Consider the following 21,629-nt stretch of genomic DNA (forward strand, 5'->3'; position numbering starts at 1 on the left):
AGTAACAGGGATGCCAGCTTCCACCAGAGATGAAAAATGAACCCACTGCCACCACACAAGGTTCTTACCTAAAAATAGAGAGGAATCTACACAGCAATGACTTGACTTCCCAGGAGGCTCAAACTCCTCCAGTTTACTGAAAGCTCCAGTGTTGTATTGTTTTTAGTGAACAAACTGGAGGTCTTGGAAGGCAGACACCAATTACCAAGTCATTACAATCTAGGCATGCAGCCTCACAAACAGTGCAAAAATGGCAGGCACCATCAGTGGTGCAACTGCCTCCCCAGGCTCAGATGCAAACTGTGTCATCTGCCACCTGTAGGTAGCATGCAACATAGGACTGACACTGTAAATGGCAGTAGTGGGCAGCTGCAGCCTCGAGTTCTTTTCCACTTTCTCCTTCCACACATGCTACACACCTATCCTTTAGTGAAAGTGCCCTCCTCCTTACCACCTCATTCAGCACCATCTCCACTTCATCAGCCATTAAACAGCAGGGTTAAATGCTGTACCATTCCATTACTTGTCTACAAACTCAGTGTCCTGCTTCTGCATTTATTATTCCAGTGACAGGGTTCTGTCAGCCATCTCTGTTAGTCAAACAAGCTTTGCAAAGGCTTTTGTGAAGGCGACCAATTTTTGTCCCTATATGCAGCCACTTACTTTTAAATAGGGCATCTCTTCAAATTTAAACAGGGCTGCCTTCATGTGATTTTTCTTCTCCCAGCAAGCTTCCTATGCATGACCCAATATGAGTGAGGAGCTTGCCTGCACTGTTAATGAAGTTGATCCCACAAAATCACATGCCAATAACACACTGCCCTACTAATGCCTCACTGAAAAATCTAATGTCTTCAGGAAATGAGATGAGAAAATAAATAAATATTTCAAATATTGACTGCACAATTTCTGGTCCACTGATGATGCCTGCCATTTCTGCACTGTTTGTGAGGCTGCACATTGAGAATGTAATGACTTGGTAATTGGCGTCTGCCTTCCAAGACTTCCAGTTTGTTCACTCAAAAATTACAACATTGGAACTTTCAGTAAACTGGACCTCCTGGGACACCAAGTCCAAGCATTGAAACACCACACCCTAGTACCTTGCCTTAGAAAGGACACAAAGGTAACAGCTCACCTTGCACGACAAGCTACAGTTACTAGTTATAAATCTTTTGTTCACTAAAACAAGTGAAGCAAGGATACGTTTGAACTAAATATTTGAGAAATTACTTTTTTAAGACCTTCTCTTAGAGTATTCCTTTTGATTTTTTTTCCTCCATCTCCTTTCCAGAAGGCTCCTACTAGAATTGAACTCCAAGGTGCCAGCAACTCTCCAACATCTCACCCAAGCAACCATTTTTCACAAGTCAGACTAGACAACAGATGTTGATGGGGCACTATGCCATAAGGATCATTATCTTCCATCCTAATCTTGTCCTCACCCACCACTAACATACAATAATAAGGATTACTTTATAACAATTAAGAACTAATTCGTCTCACACAATCTATAAATACAGAGGTCAAATGCAGCATCTTTACCTCTGTGTAGCTAACAGCTAACTCAGCCCAAACCAGTGAATGAACCTGGAACATTCCTGATCTCATGGCTCATTTCCAAAGACCTATTCCTTAATGCTTTGTAAAGGCAGGAAAAAATGCTGAAAGTAAAATCTACAACACTGTTTTTGTCACTTTGTAAAAGCAGAACTATTTTCCATTCTGTTCATGAGTGCCCCTGGTAATGTTTTCCGGCTGACCTCCAGGATGGCTTCTGTGATGTAAAAGGAACAGGTCAGATCGTGTTCTGTTAAATTAAAACCACAATACTCCTTCCATGTGCCCCTGTGTGTGGTGGAGCCCATTAACAGCCTTCCCTTTCATTGTCGTCTCATGCTGTAAAAGTATTTTCAACAGCAAGTTATATTGTGAAGGGCAGTGTTATATTAAGGAGAGAGCTGGAGTACAAACATTTCAGCAGCACTGTAGTTCAGATGAAAAGAGGAACTGAATGCTGGAAATCTAAAATAAAATCCCCAAATGCTGCAAAACCATAGCTTTCTGTCAGCATCTGTTCAGAGAAAAGGCAAGCTAATGTTTTAAGCTCAACCTCAAAATGTTACCATTTTTTTCAGATTGGAGATATTGCTAGTACCTTCTGATGTTATAGTTTGACTGGAAGAAACCTTTTCAGAATGACTGAAAAACATGAAATGTTAAGTCGCTACTTTTATCTCCATCTCCAAATATAAATTGCTTTTAAAGAGCTATTGACTTCAAATCAGTCCTTTATCAAAATATTCTTTTGTTGCATCCTGTGCACTGTCAAAAACTAAACACAGCCTCGAAAAATTGCACTTGATTTGCAAAATCGTAACTAATTGGAATTGTTATCAGAGACCAATCGCTGCCCATTGCTTGTCAGCTGAGTGCTGTGAAAGGGCTAACACAATGGTGATAGTATCTCAAGGTGACTATCGATGCATGCATAACAAATTTAAACATCATTTACTTTGTATAGAATCATCTATAATACACTGTTTTATTTTTGATCAAGCGTGGCTCAGATGATTTTATAAGAATTTTTCCACAATCATCAGAGTTTGTAGTAACTGCTGCAGGGTTCCCTTCTAAAGATCTCTCTAAAGCCAGATGGATTTGCCAAAGGCAAATCATGTTTAATTAATTTGATTGAGTTTTTTGATGAGGTAACAGAGAGTGTTGACATGGTGTACATGGACTTCCCAAAGCTGTTTGATGAAGTGCCACATAATAGGCTTGCCAAAAAAAGTTGAAGCCCATGGAATAAAAGGGACAGTGGCAGCATGAATTAAAGGCCTGCTCGGATCTGCAAATGAAACCTGACCCGAGCCCGACAGAACCACATTCGACCCGAGCCCGACCCAGCCCGAGTCCTTTCATTTTTTCCCACGCCCGACCCGACCCAACCATCAGAATAAAGTTGATCATATTAAAGAGGTTGTGCTCTACGTTCAATGGAATTGCTTACTGCAGACTAGTGCAGAGTGTTTCCCGCCTTGACGTCCTGGCTGACACTGTGTCCGACCTGGCCCGACCCAACCCGAGCCTAAATGCCGGACACAGAAGAGCAACCCGACCTGACCCGTACCCGACACATGTTGTCAGGTCCCGTCGGATTCAGGTTGGGTAGCCATGCTCTAGCATGGATATGAAGTTGGCTGGGTGACGGGAAACAGAGAGCAGAGGTGAATGGCTGTTTTTCAGATTGGAGGAAGGTATACAGTGGCGTTTCCCAGGTGTTGGTACTAAGACCACTATTTCTCATGATAAATATTAATGACCTAGACTTGGGTGTACAGGGCACAATTTCAAAATTTGCAGATGACATAAAACTTGGAACTATTGTGAAATGTGAGCAGGATAGTTCTTTTTGTTCCTAGGATGTGAGCAACACTGGCAAATCCAGCATTTGTTGCCCATCTCCAATTACCTTTGAAAAGGTGGTGGTGAGCCTTCTTGAACTGTTGCATCTATCTGGCATAGATAGACCCACATTGCTGTCATGGAGGGAGTTCGAGGTTTTTAACCCAGCGACAGTGAAGAAATGGTGCTATAGTTCAGGATGGTGTAGGGCTTGTAGGGAAACTTGCAGGTAGTGGTGTTCCCATGCATTTTCTGTCCTTTGAGGTGGTAGAAGTCGTGCCTTGGCAAGTTGTTGCAGTGCATCTTATAGGTGGTACACATTGCTGGTACTGTGTGCTGGTGGTGGAGGGAGCAAATGATTAAGGTGGTGGATGGTATAATATTTTGGGTATTGTTAGACTAATACAGAATATTTAATGAATATGTTGAGGTAAATAAAACAGGAGCTTTATTGAAACACGTCTTACTGCTCTGGCTTACATCTTCCAAGAGACTGCATAAGGAACCAAAACCTTGTGGTGCTGCATCACTTCCTCTGATGAAGTACACAGTATGATTAGTATATTAACCACTTAGAATTAACTCATTAACAACCCAATTTCCAATATAACACATTATACAACATCTCCCCGCAAGTCTCTGATTTTCCATTTCTATATGAGAAATAACGGTGGCAATTTCACAAGTCTACCAGAACGTGTCCGCTTTTCCTTCGGAGGGTATTGAGGGTTTGAGTCCTGTGAGTAGTCTCTCAGAATCTGCGAGGCAGGAGGCTAATTGTTAGATGACTCAGGTTCACCATCTGGGTTGTCATCTGGATTGGTGAATGCAGCATCTCTCGCTGGTTAGATGAGATTAATGACTGATTCCGCAGAATAGGAGGCTGCTTCTTTATAGTCAACAGTGCACATCTGTTCGGTCTCACCATACCATGCTGTTTTGATGAGGTAGGACCATGGATGTGGCATCTGTTCAACCACATCTTCATAGCGAGCTTGGTGTTGGATCCAAACTGGCTCTCCTGGTTGGAGGTCTGGCAGGTTGCATGACCTGTGGCATTTGTCATAGTTCCACAGCTGTCAGGAACCATCTTTGTCCTCTTTCTCTCTCACTTTGTCCAAGTCATCAATTTGTACTTGCTGGATGAGTGTGGGTGTGAGAGTAGGGAGTTGAGTTCACGGTGTTCTTCCCATTAAGAGTTCACATGGAACTAAACCAGGATTGTCCAACATACGGCCCGGGGGCCAGTATATGGCCCACCAAAGGTTTCCATCCGGCCCGCGATGTAAACTGTACTGGGCCATTTCTCATTCTCACCAGGGGTCCGTGATTGGAGATGGGAAATTTTCCATTGGCTTTGTCTTGCAGACCGACTTTTAAAAAAAATTGCAAGTCAGTTTCACAACTGACCGCTGCTGACATCAGGAATAGCCATTTCCCAACTTTGCACAGATTCGGATTTTCCAGCGGGTTCCGACTTTTTTTAAAAGCCCATCTGATAATCCCGAATCTGTCCACAGTTGGGAAAGGGCAGTTTCCGATGTCAGCAGCAGTCAGCTGTGAAACTGACTTGCGATTTTTTTTTAAACTAACCATCTGCTGAGCGTTCTGCTCTCTGCAACTGTCAGAGGGACAGAAAGAGGGGCAGAGAAAGAAAGTGGGACAGAGAGAGAGAGAAAGGAGGACAGAGAGAGAGAGAGAGAAAGAGGGACAGAGAGAGAGAAAGGGGGGAGAGAGAGAGAGGGGGACAGGGGGCAGGACAGAGAGAGAGAAAGAGGACAGAGAGAGAAGGGACAGAGAGAGGGGGTCAGAGATGAGGCAGGGCAGAGAGAGAGAGGACATAGAGAGAGAAAGAGGGAGACAGAGAGGGGGGGACACAGACAGTGAAGACAACACAGAGGGGGTTAACAACGCAGAGAGGGAGAAAAACAGAGAGGATGAACACAGAGAGGGGAGAAACAGAGAGGGGGAACATGGGGAGAGAGAGACATAGAGAGAGGGGGAGAGAGAGTGTCAAGATCACTTCTGACAGAATGACATCTATTCGGAATATTCCACATCCCTACAAGTGTTCGGACAAACACTGTTTGTGAAAGCAAAAAAATGCCAGGTATCTCATTAAATCAGTGTCCAACACAGTGAAGAGAAAGTATATCAATAAATTAGTCTTCTCATTTAAAGCTTCTTCACAAAAATGTACATTTGTAGTTTTGATGAATAGTAAATGTTTAATGCCTTTATCTTTCTGAAATTGTCTCACCAGCACCCTGTGTAAAAGAAAAATTGTAATATGGCCCCCCTCACGAAAATGCTGGACAACGCTGAGCTAGACCATTTTGAAGTGGAATTGGACAATAGCTCAGAAGTGGCAAGTTGGATATCATCGTTCTTCTTCAGGAATGCTTTCACTGTACATACTCCGCTTTCAGCTTCACTGTTGGCTTGAGGGTATCTTGGTGAGCTGGTAGCATAGACAAATTCATACAATGCTGTGAACTCTTTAAAGTATTCATTCCACACCAAAAATAGGCAGTAACCTTGGGGCTAAACAAAGTGAGGAAATTTAGGACATTGATATCAGTCAAGAAAATGTATTGGAGAAACTTGAGGGATTAAAATCTGACAAGTCTCCGGGAGCAAATGGCCTACATTCTGGGGTTCTAAAAGAGATAGCTGCAGAGATAGTGAATGCGCTGGCTATGATTTTCCATAATTCCTTAGATTTAGGAATGGTCCTGTCAGATTGGAAATTGGCAAATGTTATGAAACTTTTTAAGAAAGGAGGCAAAGAAAACAGGGAACTAGAGGCCAGTTAACCTAACATCAGTCATTGGCAAAATGCTGGAAACTATTATTAAGGAAGTCTTAACACTGCACTTGGAAAAGCATAGTATGATTAGAACAAGTCAGCAAGGTTTTACTAAAGGGAGATCCTATTTGACAAATTTATTAGAGTTTTTTGAGGATGTAACTAGTAGGGTAGATAAAGGGGAACCAGTAGATGTAGTATACCTGGATTTTCAAAAGGCATTCAATAAGGTGCCACATAAAAGATGAATAGGCATGATAAGGGCTCACGGTGTTGGGGGAAATATATTAGCATGGATAGAGGATTGGTTAACAGACAGGAAGCAGAGATTGAGCATAAATGGGGCATTTTCAAGTTGGCAGGCAGTAAATAGTGGGGTGCTGCAAGGATCAGTGTTGGGGCCTCAGCTATTTACACTCTATCTTAATGACTTGGATGAAGAGACAGAGAGTAATGTATCTAAGTTTGCCGATGATACAAAGCTCAGTGGAAAGGTAAACTGCAGGGTGGATGTAGAGAGGCTGCAAAGAGATATAGACAGTGTCATGCTAGGCTCGAACCTGCTAAGAATGAGGCACATTAATTTTGTCATGAACATTGATTTTAAACTGTTACGGGTGTGAAGAAAGGACTTGTTAAACAGATCAGCCGTGGCTGGAAAAGACATTTGCATGTTAACAGATGATGATTGGAAGGACAAGCGACCATTCCCTGACACATTTAACCCACAATGGACCTTGATCACCAGGTATTGTGTGTAAGAGGAGCACTCCAGAGACTGCTGTAATCTAAGACGTGGTCAGGCCCCACTGCCTTGTGGGCGTCTCGGGAGAGACCAAGGCTAAGGGAGTAAACCCTAACAGATAATCCGGAGTGGAACCCCATAGGCGGTCATGTGTCACCTTTGATATGTTTCCGGCAGTTCCTGCAGCCTAACCGGTGCCAAACGTCGTGCTCTGCACTCCTTTGGACCCCACCAGAAAGGCCGAGAGGGGAGTTTTGATGGCTGGGCAACTCTCAACCTCCATAAATTCGCCCAGGCATGCGCCATGGAGAGGTCACTCCATAGTTGCCTCACAGCGACTGAAACAACATGGAAGGCAGCAGTTACGGGTTATAAGTCCAGATAAATTGGCGTAGAAACTGGGCGCCACGGGTTGCCTTTGTCGGTGGGAGAGGTCACCACACCTCACTGGACAGCTACCGCCCGCCTCAAACCGGGCGGCCCCCAGTCAATAAGGTTCTGTCCCGCCACAGTCTACCTGCTTCAATGGGTGCTTGGAGCTCAGGGTCATTGCCCGAAAGGTGGACTGATACACCGCACCAAACAACATGAAAAAAGGAAAGAAGGTACCAGCCCTTCACTTTGCAAGCTGGAATGTCAGAACTATGTGTCCTGGCCTGTCGAAAGACCTTACACAAATCAACGATTCTCGGAAGACCGCCATCATTAACAACGAGCTCAGTAGACTCAATGTAGACATTGCAGCACTTCAGGGTCACGCCTCCCCGTGAGTGGCTCTCTAGCAGAGCAAGACTACACCTTCTTCTGGCAGGGCAGGAATCCTGAAGAACCAAGACAGCATGGAGTGGGCTTCGCCATCAGAAACTCCTTGCTCAGCATGATAGAGCCTCCCTCAAATGGCTCGGAAAGCATACTGTCCATCCGACTGCTCACCACCTCTGGTCCACTACACCTACTCAGCATCTATGCTCCAACACTCTGCTCCCCACCTGAAGCTAAAGATCAGTTCTACGAGGAACTCCATAACATCATTAGCAGCATCCCCAACACCGAACACCTATTCCTGCTGGGGGACTTTAATGCCAGGGTTGGGGCCGACCATGACTCATGGCCCTCCTGCCTTGGGCGCGATGGCGTTGGAAGGATGAATGAGAACGGGCAGAGACTGCTTGAGTTGTGTACCTATCATAACCTCTGCATCACCAACTCGTTCTTTCACACTAAACCCTGTCACCAGGTTTCATGGAGGCACCCAAGATCGCGTCGTTGGCACCAGCTAGACCTCATTGTCACAAGGCGAGCCGCCTTAAACAGTGTTCAAATCACACGCAGCTTCCACAGTGCAGACTGCGACACCGACCACTCCCTGGTGTGCAGCAAGGTTAGACTCAGACCAAAGAAGTTGCATCATTCCAAGCAGAAGGGCCACCCGCGTATCAACACGAGCAGAATTTCTCACCCACAGCTGTTACAAAAATTTCTAAATTCACTTGTAACAGCCCTTCAAAACACTCCCACAGGGGATGCTGAGACCAAGTGGGCCCACATCAGAGACGCCATCTATGAGTCAGCTTTGACCACCCACGGCAAAAGTGCGAAGAGAAATGCAGACTGGTTTCAACCCCATAATGAAGAGCTGGAACCTGTCATAGCCGCTAAGCGCATTGCACTGTTGAACTACAAGAAAGCCCCCAGCGAGTTAACATCCGCAGCACTTAAAGCAGCCAGAAGCACTGCACAAAGAACAGCCAGGCGCTGCGCAAACAACTACTGGCAACACCTATGCAGTCATATTCAGCTGGCCTCAGACACCGGAAACATCAGAGGAATGTATGATGGCATGAAGAGAGCTCTTGGGCCAACCATCAAGAAGATCACCCCCCATCAAATCTAAATCAGGGGACATAATCACTGACCAACACAAACAAATTGACCGCTGGGTTGAGCACTACCTGGAACTGTACTCCAGGGAGAATGCTGTCACTGAGACTGCCCTCAATGCAGCCCAGCCTCTACCAGTCATGGATGAGCTGGACATACAGCCAACCAAATCGGAACTTAGTGATGCCATTGATTCTCTAGCCAGCAGAAAAGCCCCTGGGAAGGACAGCATTACCCCTGAAATAATCAAGAGTGCCAAGCCTGCTATACTCTCAGCACTACATGAACTGCTATGCCTGTGCTGGGACGAGGGAGCAGTACCCCAGGACATGCGCGATGCCAATATCATCACCCTCTATAAAAACAAAGGTGACCGCGGTGACTGCAACAACTACCGTGGAATCTCCCTGCTCAGCATAGTGGGGAAAGTCTTTGCTTGAGTCGCTCTGAACAGGCTCCAGAAGCTGGCCGAGCGCGTCTACCCCGAGGCACAGTGTGGCTTTCGTACAGAGAGATCGACCGTTGACATGCTGTTCTCCCTTCGTCAGATACAGGAGAAATGCCGTGAACAACAGATGCCCCTCTACATTGCTTTCATTGATCTCACCAAAGCCTTTGACCTCGTCAGCAGACGTGGTCTCTTCAGACTACTATAAAAGATTGGATGCCCACCAAAGCTACTAAGTATCATCACCTCATTCCATGACAATATGAAAGGCACAATTCAACATGGTGGCTCCTCATCAGACCCCTTTCCGATCCTGAGTGGCGTGAAACAGGGCTGTGTTCTCGCACCCACACTTTTTGGGATTTTCTTCTCCCTGCTGCTTTCACATGCGTTCAAGTCCTCTGAAGAAGGAATTTTCCTCCACACAAGATCAGGGGGAAGGTTGTTCAACCTTGCCCGTCTAAGAGCGAAGTCCAAAGTACGGAAAGTCCTCATCAGGGAACTCCTCTTTGCTGACGATGCTGCTTTAACGTCTCACACTGAAGAGTGTCTGCAGAGTCTCATCGACAGGTTTGCGGCTGCCTGCAATGAATTTGGCCTAATCATTCAGCCTCAAGAAAACTAACATCATGGGGCAGAACGTCAGAAATGCTCCATCCATCAATATTGGTGACCACGCTCTGGAAGTGGTTCAAGAGTTCACCTACCTAGGCTCAACAATCACCAGTAACCTGTCTCTCGATGCAGAAATCAACAAGCGCATGGGAAAGGCTTCCACTGCTATGTCCAGACTGGCCAAGAGAGTGTGGGAAAATGGCGCACTGACATGGAACACAAAAGTCCGAGTGTATCAAGTCTGTGTCCTCAGTACCTTGCTCTTTGGCAGCGAGGCCTGGACAACGTATGTCAGCCAAGAGTGACGTCTCAATTCATTCCATCTTCGCTGCCTCCGGAGAATACTTGGCATCAGGTGGCAGGACAGTATCTCCAACACAGAAGTCCTCGAGGCGGCCAACATCCCCAGCTTATACACACTACTGAGTCAGCGGCGCTTGAGATGGCTTGGCCATGTGAGCCGCATGGAAGATGGCAGGATCCCCAAAGACACATTGTACAGCGAGCTCGCCACTGGTATCAGACCCACCGGCCGTCCATGTCTCCGCTTTAAAGACGTCTGCAAATGCGACATGAAATCCTGTGACATTGATCACAAGTCATGGGAGTCAGTTGCCAGCGTTCGCCAGAGCTGGCGGGCAGCCATAAAGGCGGGGCTAAAGTGTGGCGAGTCGAAGAGACTTAGTAGTTGGCAGGAAAAAAGACAGAGGTGCAAGGGGAGAGTCAACTGTGTAACAGCCCCGACAAACAAATTTTTCTGCAGCACCTGTGGAAGAGCCTGTCACTCTAGAATTGGCCTTTATAGCCACTCCAGGCGCAGCTCCACACACCACTGACCACCTCCAGGTGCTTACCCATTGTCTCTCGAGATAAGGAGGCCAAAGAAAGGTCAGACCAGTTAGTCACATGACTAACCTGCTTAGCAACTTTGGTTTTTCTGAATTATACAAACAGTTTAAATGCAGAGAGAGTGTTTTTTTGCTCCTGAACTAAGAAGATCTCTCCTGTCTGCTTCCATCTCTTTCTCACAAGCTTCTGAATCCGAAGACATAATGAACCCCAAGAGTGAAAAGTCCCCTACAGCGAACAAGGTTTAAGAAAAATACTGGGCCCCAACCAAAAGCAAGAGCTACCTACATTCAAGGACTCTACAGTGAACTCGAAGAACCGTAAGTAAAAGTGTTCAGATATTGCCTTAAACTTTTCCACTTTATTTTTCTTCTGCACTTTTCTGTCTCTATTTGCATGTGTGCATCGTGTTTGCATGCAAGTGTGGGCATGTCATGTATCCGTAGGCGTTAACCAAATTAGAATTTAAATTTATGTTCAATAAACTTCAACTTTTCATCCTTAACCTAAGAAAGCCTGTTTGTGCTGGTTTCTTTGCCTTATAATTGGAAAGTGGTGAATAAGGATTCACCGAGGGGGAGCTAAAAACATGGTATGTTACAGTAAGACCAGGTGAAGGCTGAAAGGGAACCCTAGACCTCTTTCTCACTTGGTCATAACAACAAGTTAAGTGAATGGGCAACAAGATTGCAAATGGAGTACAATGTAGGGAAGTGTGAATTTGTTCACTTTGGTCGTAAAAATAGAAAAGCAGAATATTTCTTAAAAGGTGTGAAACTGGTAAGTGTTGATGTTCAGTGAGACTTGAGGGTACTCGTACAAGGAACGCACAAAGTTAACATGCAGGTGCAGTAGGCTATTTGGAAGGCAAATGGCATGTTGGCCTTTATTGCAAGAGCATGGGAGTACAGGAATAAAGATGTCTTACTAAAACTGTACAGGGCTTTGGTGAGACCGCTTCTGGAATACTATGTGCTGTTTTGGTTTCCACATTTAAGAAAGGATATACATGCACTGGAGACAGTGCAGCGAAGATTTACTAAATTGGTCCCCGGGATGAGGGGGTTGTTCTATGATGAGAGGCTGAGTAAATTGGGCCTATATTCTCTGGAGTTTGGAAGAATGAGAGGCGATCTAATTGAGACATACAAGATTCTGAAAGGGTTTGATAGGGTAGAAGCTGAGAGATTGCTCCCACTGGTCAGGGAATCTAGAACATGGAGACACAGTCTCAGGATAAGGAGTCAATCATTCAGGACTGAGATGAGGAGAAATTACTTCACTCAAAGGGTTGTGAATCTTTGGAATTCTCTACTCCAGAGGGTTGTGGATGCTCCATCATTGAATACAGTTAAGGCTGGGATGGATAGATTTTTGGTCTCGCAGGGAATCAAGGGATATAGCGGGCAGGCAGGAAAGTGGAATTGAAGCCCAAGATCAGCCATGATCGTATTGAATGGCACAGCAGGCTCGATGGGCCATATGGTCTACTTCTGCTCCTATTTCTTGTGTTCTTGTGATAAACTGCAGTCCATTGTCTAAGATTACAAGGTCTGGGATTCCATGTGTTGCAAATATTTCCTTCAACGATATAATTACTGCTTCAGAAGTGTGAGTCTGTAGTTGCTTGAATTCTACCCATCTGGAGTAGTAGTCCACTATGATCAAGAACATTTTACCCCTATGTTCAAAGATGTCCATCTCAAGGCATTCCCATGGCCGTGATTGGTACCGAATAGTGTGCAAACATCAGCGAACACATCCACTTCTGACCTTATGATGGAGGGAAGGTCATTAATGAAGCACCTGAAGATGGTTGGACCTAGGACACTACCCTGAGGAACTCCTACAGTGATGTCATGGGGCTATGATTGGCCTCCAACAACCATAATAATCTTCCTTTATGCTCGACAGGACTCCAGTGGAGAGTTTCCTCCGATTCCCATTGATTTCAATTTTGTTAGGGCTCCTTGATACCACACTTGGTCAATCACTCTGACCTCACCTCTGGAGTTCAGCTTTTGTCCAGATTTGGATCAAGGCTGTAATGAGGACTGGAGCTGAGTGTCCCTGACAGAACCCAAACTGAGCATTGGTGAGCGGGTTGTTGCTAAGCAAGTGCCCTTGATAGCGCTGTCAATGACACCTTCCATCGCTTTGCTGATGATTGAGAGTAGGCTGTTGGTGCAGTAATTGGCCAGATTGGATTTGTCCTGCTTTTTGTGGACAGGACATGCCTGGGCAATTTTCCACATTGTTGGGTAGATGTCAGTATTGTGCCTGTACTGAAACAGTTTGGCAAAGGGCACAGCAAGTTCTGGAGCATTATTCTTCAGTACTCCAGCCAGGATGTGGTCAGGGGTCAAATCCTTTGCTGTATACAGTGCCTTCAGCCATTTCTTAATATCATGTGGAGTGTATTGAATTGGCTGAAGATTGGCATCTGTGATATTGGGGACCTCAGGAAGAGGCCGAGATGGATTATCCATTCGGCACTTCTGGCGGAAGATGGTTGTGAATGTTTCAGCCTTGCCTCTTGCACTGAGGTGTTGGGCTTCACCATCATTGAGTATGTGGATGTTAGTAGAGCCTCTTCCACCCATTAGTTGTTTAATTGTTCATCACCATTCATGACTGGATGTGGCAGGACTGCAGTGCTTTGATCTGATCCATTGTGGGATTGTGGAATCTCTTTTCTCTGTCTATTGCATGCTGCTTCCACTGTTTAACATGCATGTTGTCCTGGGTTGTAGCTTCACAAAGTTGGTACCTTATTTTTAGGTATGCCTGGTGCTGCTTCTGGTATGCTCTCTGCACTCCTCACTGAACCAGGGTTGATCCTCTGGCTTGATGGTAATAATAAAGTGAGGGATATGCCAGACCATGAGATTACAGATTATGGTTGAATACAATTCTGCTGCTACTGATGGTCCACAGTGTCTCAAGGATGCCAGTTTTAAGTTGCTAGATCTGTTCTGTATCTATCCCATTTAACACGGTGATAGTACCACACAACACGATGGAGGGTATCCTCAATGTGAAGACAGGACTTTGTTTCCACAAGGACTGTGTGGTGGTCACTGCTACCAATAATGTCATAGAAAGATGCATCTTCAACAGACAGATTGGTGAGGATGAGGTCAAGTAGGATTTTCCCTCTTGTTGGTTCTCTCATGACCTGTCACAGACCCAGTCTGGCAGATTTGTTCTTCAGGACTTGTCCAGCTTGGTCAGTAGTGGTGCTACTGAGCCACTCATGGTGATGGACATTGAAGTCCACCACCCAGGACTGGATTTTATGGGCCTCCCTGAGGCAGGGGGTCCCATAGAAGCATGACAGATGGCAGGGGCGTGGAGGGCCCATTAACGCCCTGTCGCCAAGCGATTTTCTAGGGGCCAGAATAGACCGAAGACGGCCTTTCCACTCAGAGGCCAATTGAGGCCCTTAAGTCACCATTCCCCCCATTGATGTGATCTTACTAGCGGTGTGGGGGCATCTGCTATGCAGGGAGACTGCCTTGTAAAACGAAGCGCCCTCCCTGCGGGCTTGGGACGGGTCCTTCCTCCATGGTGGCCCACAGAGGGCCCCAGCCAGGAAACAATGCATCTCCCAGAAAACCCCACAGCCTGGACTTTATGACCAACCCACCCCCCCTCCCCCGCCCCAAAAACCTAGTGGGGCCTTTCAGACTGGCTGGTGATTCCACCTCACTTACCTGATGTCTGGGTTCCAATGCTGGGCCTGGGTCAGAGGCCTCTGCAGTACAGGCAGTGACCACTGCTCCCGGTGGTGGTGCCAATACTGCTGAGCTGCCAGGCCTCTGATTAACCAGCAGGTCTTGGAGGCGGGATCCCCATCTTTAAAGGCACGGGGTTCCTGGCTTGTGAAACTTAGATTTAAAAAGACCAGAGGATCGCTCAGGGGTGGGAGTAGGGGCGGTGCCGGGGATGGGGTGGTGGCCACAAAAAGGCAGAGGCGGGCTTTCCTCCACCTTTTCAGCCTGTGCCAGAAGCCCCACCTCCAACACAAAATCCAGCCCCCACAGTACATTCTGTGACCTTGTTACCCTCAGTGTTTCTTCCAAGTGGTGTTCAACAACTCATCAGCTGAGGGAGGTTGGTAGGCAGTAATCAGCAGGAGGTTTCCTGATTCAAATGAGACTTCAGGGTGTTGGAGTCAAGATGGAGGACTCCCAGGGCCACTTCATGCTGATTGCCTACCACTGTGCCACCACCTCTGGTAGGTCTTTCATGTTGGTGGGACAGGACATACCTAGGAATGGTGATGGAGAAGTCTGGGACACTGGCTGTAAGGTATGATTTGGTGAGAATGACTATGTCAGGCTGTTGCTTGACTAGTTTGTGGGACAACTCTCATAATTTTGACACGAGTACCCAGATGTTAGTGAGGAGGACTTGCAGATTTGACTAGGGTGGGTGTGCCTTTGTCATTTCCTGTGTCATGATTGACGCCAGGCAGTCTGTCTAGTTTTATTAGTTTTCAACTTTTCTGTTGCAGTTTGATTCAAATGAGTGACTTGCTAGGCCATTTCAGAAGGCAGTTAACAGTCAACCATGTAGCTTTGGGTCTGAAGTCATATGTAGGCGGGGTACCACCCCTAAAGTGAACCAGACCAATTTTTATGACAGTCCAGTGTTTCATTTTCACCATTACTGAGATGAGCTTTTTATTCCAAATTTATTAATTAAATTTCTCCAGCTGCTGTGGTGGGATTTAAACTTATGTCTTCTGCAGCATTAGACCAGAAACATTACCACTACACTACCATTCCCACTAGTGATAGAGGGACTCAGACAGACTGATGGACTGGCTGGTAACATGGCAGATGAAATTTAATGCAGATAAGTGTGAATGATACATTTTGGTAGGAAGAACAGAAAGAGGTAATATAAAATAAAGGATATAATTCCAAAGAGGGTGCAGGAGCAGAGGGACCTGGGTGTATATGTGCATAAATTGTTGAAGGTAGTTGGGAAGCTTCAGAAAGTGGTTAAAAAGGCACAGGGGATCCTGTGCTTTATAAATAGAGGCATAGACTTTAAAAGAAAAGAAGTTATGATGAACCTTTATGAAACACTGCCTCAGCCTCAACTGGAGTATTGTGTCCGATTCTGGTCAGCACTCTTTAGGAAGGGTATGAAGACTTTAGAGAATGTGTGGAAAAGATTTCCAGGAATGGTTCCAGGGATGAGGAACTTCAGTTAAATGGTTAGACTGGAGAAGCTGGGGTTGTTTTCCTTAAAGAGAGGGTTTAGAGGAGATTTGATAGAGGTGCTCAAAATCATGATGGGTATAGACAAAATAGATAGAGAGAAACTATTCCCATCAGCCGAAGGGTCGCGAACCAGAGAACACTGATTTAAGGTAATTGCTAAGAGAACCAATGGCAACATGAGGAAGAACCTTTTTACGCAGTGAGTGGTTAGGATCTGAAATGATTCTGAGAGATTCAACTGTGGCTTTCAAAAGAGAATTGGATAAGCACCTGAAGAGATAAAATGTGCACGAGAAAAGAACAGGGGAGTGGGATCAGCTGAATTGCAGTTGCAGGGAGCCAGCATGGACACGATGAACTAAATGGCCTCCTTCTGTGCTGTAACCATTGTATGAACTATGATTCTAGATGAGTGAATCACTGATGTATACAGCAAGAAACTCTGCCCAGCTTGCAGAATGACAGTATTGAGTAATCAGCCTGAAGATGTTGTTTGTTGGTCCAAGTTCAAGTGTATTTCCAAACTGAAAATCTCTTTTTTTTAAATTGAAAAAGTTCACACTAGCCCTGACAAAGTAGCAGAGCAGTATATTGGAATAAATTAAACTGCTCTATCTTTGAAATAATAGAAGTCTTTCTTTTAAAGGAAAATAATCATCAAAGGGAGGATTACTTTCCAACTAAAATTGTCTTCCTAGGAAGATTGCAGTGACGTCATAAGTAGTCAGTGAGAACTGGATATTTTCACAATTTAGCAGTCTGCACTGTCCAACAATTTCATATGAGAAAACACAGTCAGAGTTTTAAGACTAAATAATGGTATCAGTTTTTCTTCCCAAACTTTTGCATCTACTATGGTGGTTTGCCAGCAATTCAAAAGCCTTAAAAGCCAACTATGTTGTCATCTTCTTTAAGATTAGGTATAAGATTGGATTTAATAATTTATTCTACACAGAATTATGGGCTGTATCAACTGGATGCTCATTTAGTCATTGATAAGTTTCTCTCCAGCAGTTAAAGTGCATATCTGTGCCACTTCCCCTTTCACTTTGCTTTTCACTGTATTTGTTCTCGGGATGTGATGCAAGGCCACATTTAGTGCCAATTGCTAGTTGGCCCGAGTGGCAGGCCTTCTCTTTGCTGATGGCTTTAAAGTGATGGAGTTCCCACAATGGTATTAGGTAGGGAATTCCAGGATTCTGATCCAGTGCTAATAAAGGAATGGTAATATATGTTTAAGCCTAGTGACAGGGACACTAATAAAGATGTGTTCTCTCCAGGATAATGTTGAGCTGCTTGAGTGTTGTTGCAGCTGCACCCATCTAGGTGAGGTGAATATGCCATCACACATCTTACCTGAGCCTTGTAGATTGTGGAGATACTTTGAGGGGTTAAGAGTGAGCTTCTCATTGTAGAATATTCAGCTTCTATCCTAGTCATATAGCCATGTGGCACTAGTGCCACTTGTCAGCTCAAGTCTGGATGTTATCCAGATGCTGTTGTAGGCTTGTATTGGCTGCTTCATTATGTGAATAGAGCTGAAGCAACTAGCTCCAGCTTAGGAAACTTGGTTGTGGAGCTCACAGTGGGCCAGGGAGGAAGGGAGAGGCCATGTCATTAAATTGTTGGCAGGACTGCTCTGCCGTCCTAGGAACTATGGATGTGGAATTCAATGCCTCTGCCACTTTCGTCCATGACTACCTACTAATTGCACAAGGGCTAGGATGTGGGAAATCATTAGTGAATAGCCCTGCTGCTGACCTTATGGCAAAGTAAATCTCATTAATGCCAGTGCTAAGGTGCTGCATGTGGGGAAGACTAGGCCCCTGTCCTGGAGCACTGAAAGACCCCAAACAGACAAGCGCTCGCCTGGTTTTGGACTCACCCCTGCCATCTCAACCACAATGATGTAGTAGCCCAGGAGCTCTACTGCCTTCTCCTCTCTGATGGGTCAAAGAGCAAAGGCTCTGAAAAGAGAAAGAGAGAGAAAAACTAGGCTTGTAGGAATTTGAGCATATCGAACAACTGAACGTAGAACTGGTCTGCACCTTTTCAAGGTCACTGATCAACTATTTCCACCTCAGAGACTTTTAGTTGGAGTCATAGATTAATTTACGGCACAGATGGATGCCATTCAGCCTATCGAGTCCATGCCGGCTCTCCACGGAGCTATCCAGTCAGTCCCACTCCCCGCTCAATTCCCATAGCCCTACAAGTCTATTTCCTTCAAGTGGCCATCCAACTTCCTCTTAAAGTCATTGATTGTCTCCACTTCCACCATTCTTGTGGGCAGTGAGTTCCAGGTCATTACCACCCTCTGCGTAAAAAAGTGCTTCTTCATATACCCCCTGCATCGCTTGCCAAAAACGTTCAATCTGTGTCCCCTAGTCCTTGTAGCATTAGTTAATGGGAACAGTTTTACTTTGTCTAACTTACCTAACCTGTCATAATCTTGTACACTCCTATTAAATCTGCCTTCAATCTCCTTTGTTCTAAGGAGAACAAACCCAGCTTTTCCAACCTAACCTTGTAACTAAAATCCTCCATCTCTAGAAGCCTTCTGGTAAATCTCCTCTAGACCCTCTCAAGGACCCTCACATCCTTCCTGAAGTGTGGTGACTGGAACTAGATGCAACACTCCATTTGGGACCTAACCAGAGCTTTATCAAGGTTCAGCATAGCTTCCCTACTCAATGCCTCTAATTATGAAGCCCAAGATCCCATATGATTTACTAATCACTCTCTCAGTAAGTCCTGCCACCTTCAAAGATCAATGCACATGGTCCTTCTGTTCCTGTATACTCGTTAGAACTGTGGCAGAAAGTAAATATTGTCTCTTGCTATTCCATCTCTTAAAATGCATCACCTCGCATTTGTCAATATTAAATTCCATCTGCCAGGAGCCTGTCCTGCCTTTATCGCATCCAGGAGGTCCTCTTGGTCACCGTCCACGAAGTTGAAGGGCCTCTTTCTGAAAGCCTCCTGTGAATCAGTCTTCTATAAGAAGAATTTTAAGACAATGGAGACTCTTCACAGATCAATTTAAATGAATGAATTAACATTTTTGACAAAGAACTGTGTGCAACTTACTTTGCACTCCGCAGCCTTACTCTGAAGAAAATTTCCTCCTAACAAACAATAAAATATTGTTCCATCTGAACTCTTGGGGCGCCATTAGTTATGTTCCAATTACACTCAGACCACATTGGCCCTCAATGCTAATTTATGAGCATTTTACATTCATGCTTAAATTAATGATGATAACATAAAATTTTAATTTAACTTGACATCAGCAGAATGGATGCAGAACTGGATTTAATTTTGGATGCAAATGCCTTGCAAAAAATTCAAGGTCCCGGTGTTAGACCAGAGAACTAAAGAGGGTGAAGTGTGGGAGCATTGCAATAACACTTGCATTTGGGCCAAACACAGCAAGCTCTCCAGTGCTAAGAGTGACAGCAATCTGCTCATGCATTTCAGATAACAAAGGACATAGCAGAATCTAACAGAATGTGCTGGAATACAAGCAGGGACAAAGCAGTTTGGAAATGAAAGTCTACAGGCACAAACTATGAATAATGGTTACATGCGACCTCTACTTCCTATGACTTTTCTGCTGGTAGGCTCGCAGCAGTGTCTAAGAGATTCATCTTCCATTTCTGGAGACGGACAAATAATCTAGGTTGGTTGACAATCCTATTTAGGTATTAATGCTGAAAAATGTTAGGGGAGTACTTTTGGTTCAAGTACTTCATCATTTTATAAATGGTCTTGCAGAAATTTCAATCTAAAAAAACCTTTCATTTTGCTGCCATGCAGACCCTCAAAAGGATGTCCCTTCCTGCTTCACTGTTCCCATAATGCCAATTACACAAAAATCTGGAGTTGCTCGACTGAAGGAAGAAGCGTGATTTCTAAATGACGTGAGAGCTGGTAGAACCATACCATCCACTCTACAGGCTTGGAAGTAAAAGTAAGTGCATGTTGTGGGATGGTTAGATTGAAATAGAGAACACACCCTCCTGATCATCCAATAGCCTGCTGATATTCACTGCCTGGGCTCACACATAGAAAATTTATGGCACAGAAGTTGGCCATTCAGTCCATCATTTTTTAATTGGTTTATGGAATGTGGGAGTCACTGGCTAGGCCAGCATTTATTGCCCATCCCTAATTGCCCTTGAGAAGGTGTTGGTGAGCTGCCTTCTTGAACTGCTGCAGTCCATGTGGGGTAGGTAAACCCACAGTGCTGTGAGGAAGGGAGTTCCAGGATTTTGACCCAGCGACAATGAAGGAACGGCGATATAGTTCTAAGTCAGGATGATGTGTGGCTTGGAGGGGAACTTGCAGGCAGTGGTGTTCCCATGCATTTGCTGCCTTAGTCCTTCTAGTTGGTAGAGGTCGAGGGTTTGGAAGGTGCTGTCTCAGGAGCCTTGGCGCGTTGCTGCAGTGCATTTTGTAGATGGTACACACTGCTGCCACTGACGGTCAGTGGTGGAAAGAGCGAATGTTTGTGGATAGAGTGACAATCAAGCAGCTGCTTTGTCCTAGATGGTGTTGAGCTTGTTGAGTGTTGTTGGAGCTGCACCCATCCAGGCAAGTGGAGAGTATTCCATCACACTCCTGACTTGTGTCTTGTAGATGGTGGACAGGCTTCGGGGAGTCAAGAGGTGAGTTACTCACTGTAGAATTCCTAGCCTCTGACTTGCTCTTGTAGCCACAGCGTTTATATGGCTACACCAGTTCAATTTCTGGTCAATGGTCACCCCCAGGATGTTGATTGGGAGGGATTCAGTGATCGTAATGCCATTGAATGTCAAGGGGAGATGGTTAGATTCTCTCTTGTTGGAGATGGTCATTGCCTGGCACTTGTGTGATGCAAATGTTACTTGCAACTTAACAGCCCAAGCCTGGGTATTATCAAGGTCTTACTGCATCTCTCCATGGTGTGCTTCAGTATCTGAGGAGTCATGAATGGTGCTGAACATTGTGCAATCATTAGCGAACATCCCCACTTCTGACCTTATGATTGAAGGAAGGTCATTGATGAAGCAGCTGAAGATGGTTGGGCCTGGGACACTGCCCTGAAGAACTCCTGCAGTGAAGGCCTGGAGCTCAGATGATTGACATCCAACAACCACAACGAACTTCTTTTGTGTAGGTATGACTCCAACCAGTGGAGAGTCCCCCCGCCCCCGCCAATTCCCATTGACTGCAGTTTTGCTAGGGCTCCTTGATGCCATACTCGGTCAAATGCTGCCTTGATTTCAAGGGCAGTCACTTGTCTGTGATGGCAAAAAAAAGAGTAATCCAGCCAAATGCCATTTTGCAGCTCTTGGTCTGTAGCCTTGTAGGTTATTGCACTTCAGGTGTATTTCTATGTACTGCAAATGCGATGAGGGTTTCGGGCTCTATCACCTTTTCAGGCAGCAAGTTCCAGACCCCCATACCCATTGGTTGCAAAGCTGTCTTCTCAAGTCTCCTCTAATATTTCTGCCAATTACTTTAAATCTACTACCCTTGTTATTGACCTCTCTGCTCACGGAAATTGTTCATTTCTACCCACTCTATTTAGGCCTCTCATAATTTTATATATCACAATTAAATCTTCCCTGAGCCTCCTCTGTTTCAAGAAAA

General features: G+C 45.1%; 1 long non-coding RNA gene across 1 annotated transcript; it reads left to right on the forward strand.

The window, feature by feature from the left end:
• The first annotated feature begins 5,691 nt into the window (after positions 1 to 5,691).
• Positions 5,692 to 19,659, forward strand: LOC137381614 (uncharacterized). The gene is made up of 3 exons (XR_010977194.1): positions 5,692 to 5,864; positions 10,939 to 11,075; positions 19,473 to 19,659. It is a non-coding gene; the product is annotated as an uncharacterized lncRNA (long non-coding RNA).
• Positions 19,660 to 21,629: the final 1,970 nt, after the last annotated feature.

This window comes from Heterodontus francisci, chromosome 22, assembly GCF_036365525.1.
Source record: "Heterodontus francisci isolate sHetFra1 chromosome 22, sHetFra1.hap1, whole genome shotgun sequence".
In the NCBI taxonomy this organism is placed as follows: domain Eukaryota; kingdom Metazoa; phylum Chordata; class Chondrichthyes; order Heterodontiformes; family Heterodontidae; genus Heterodontus; species Heterodontus francisci.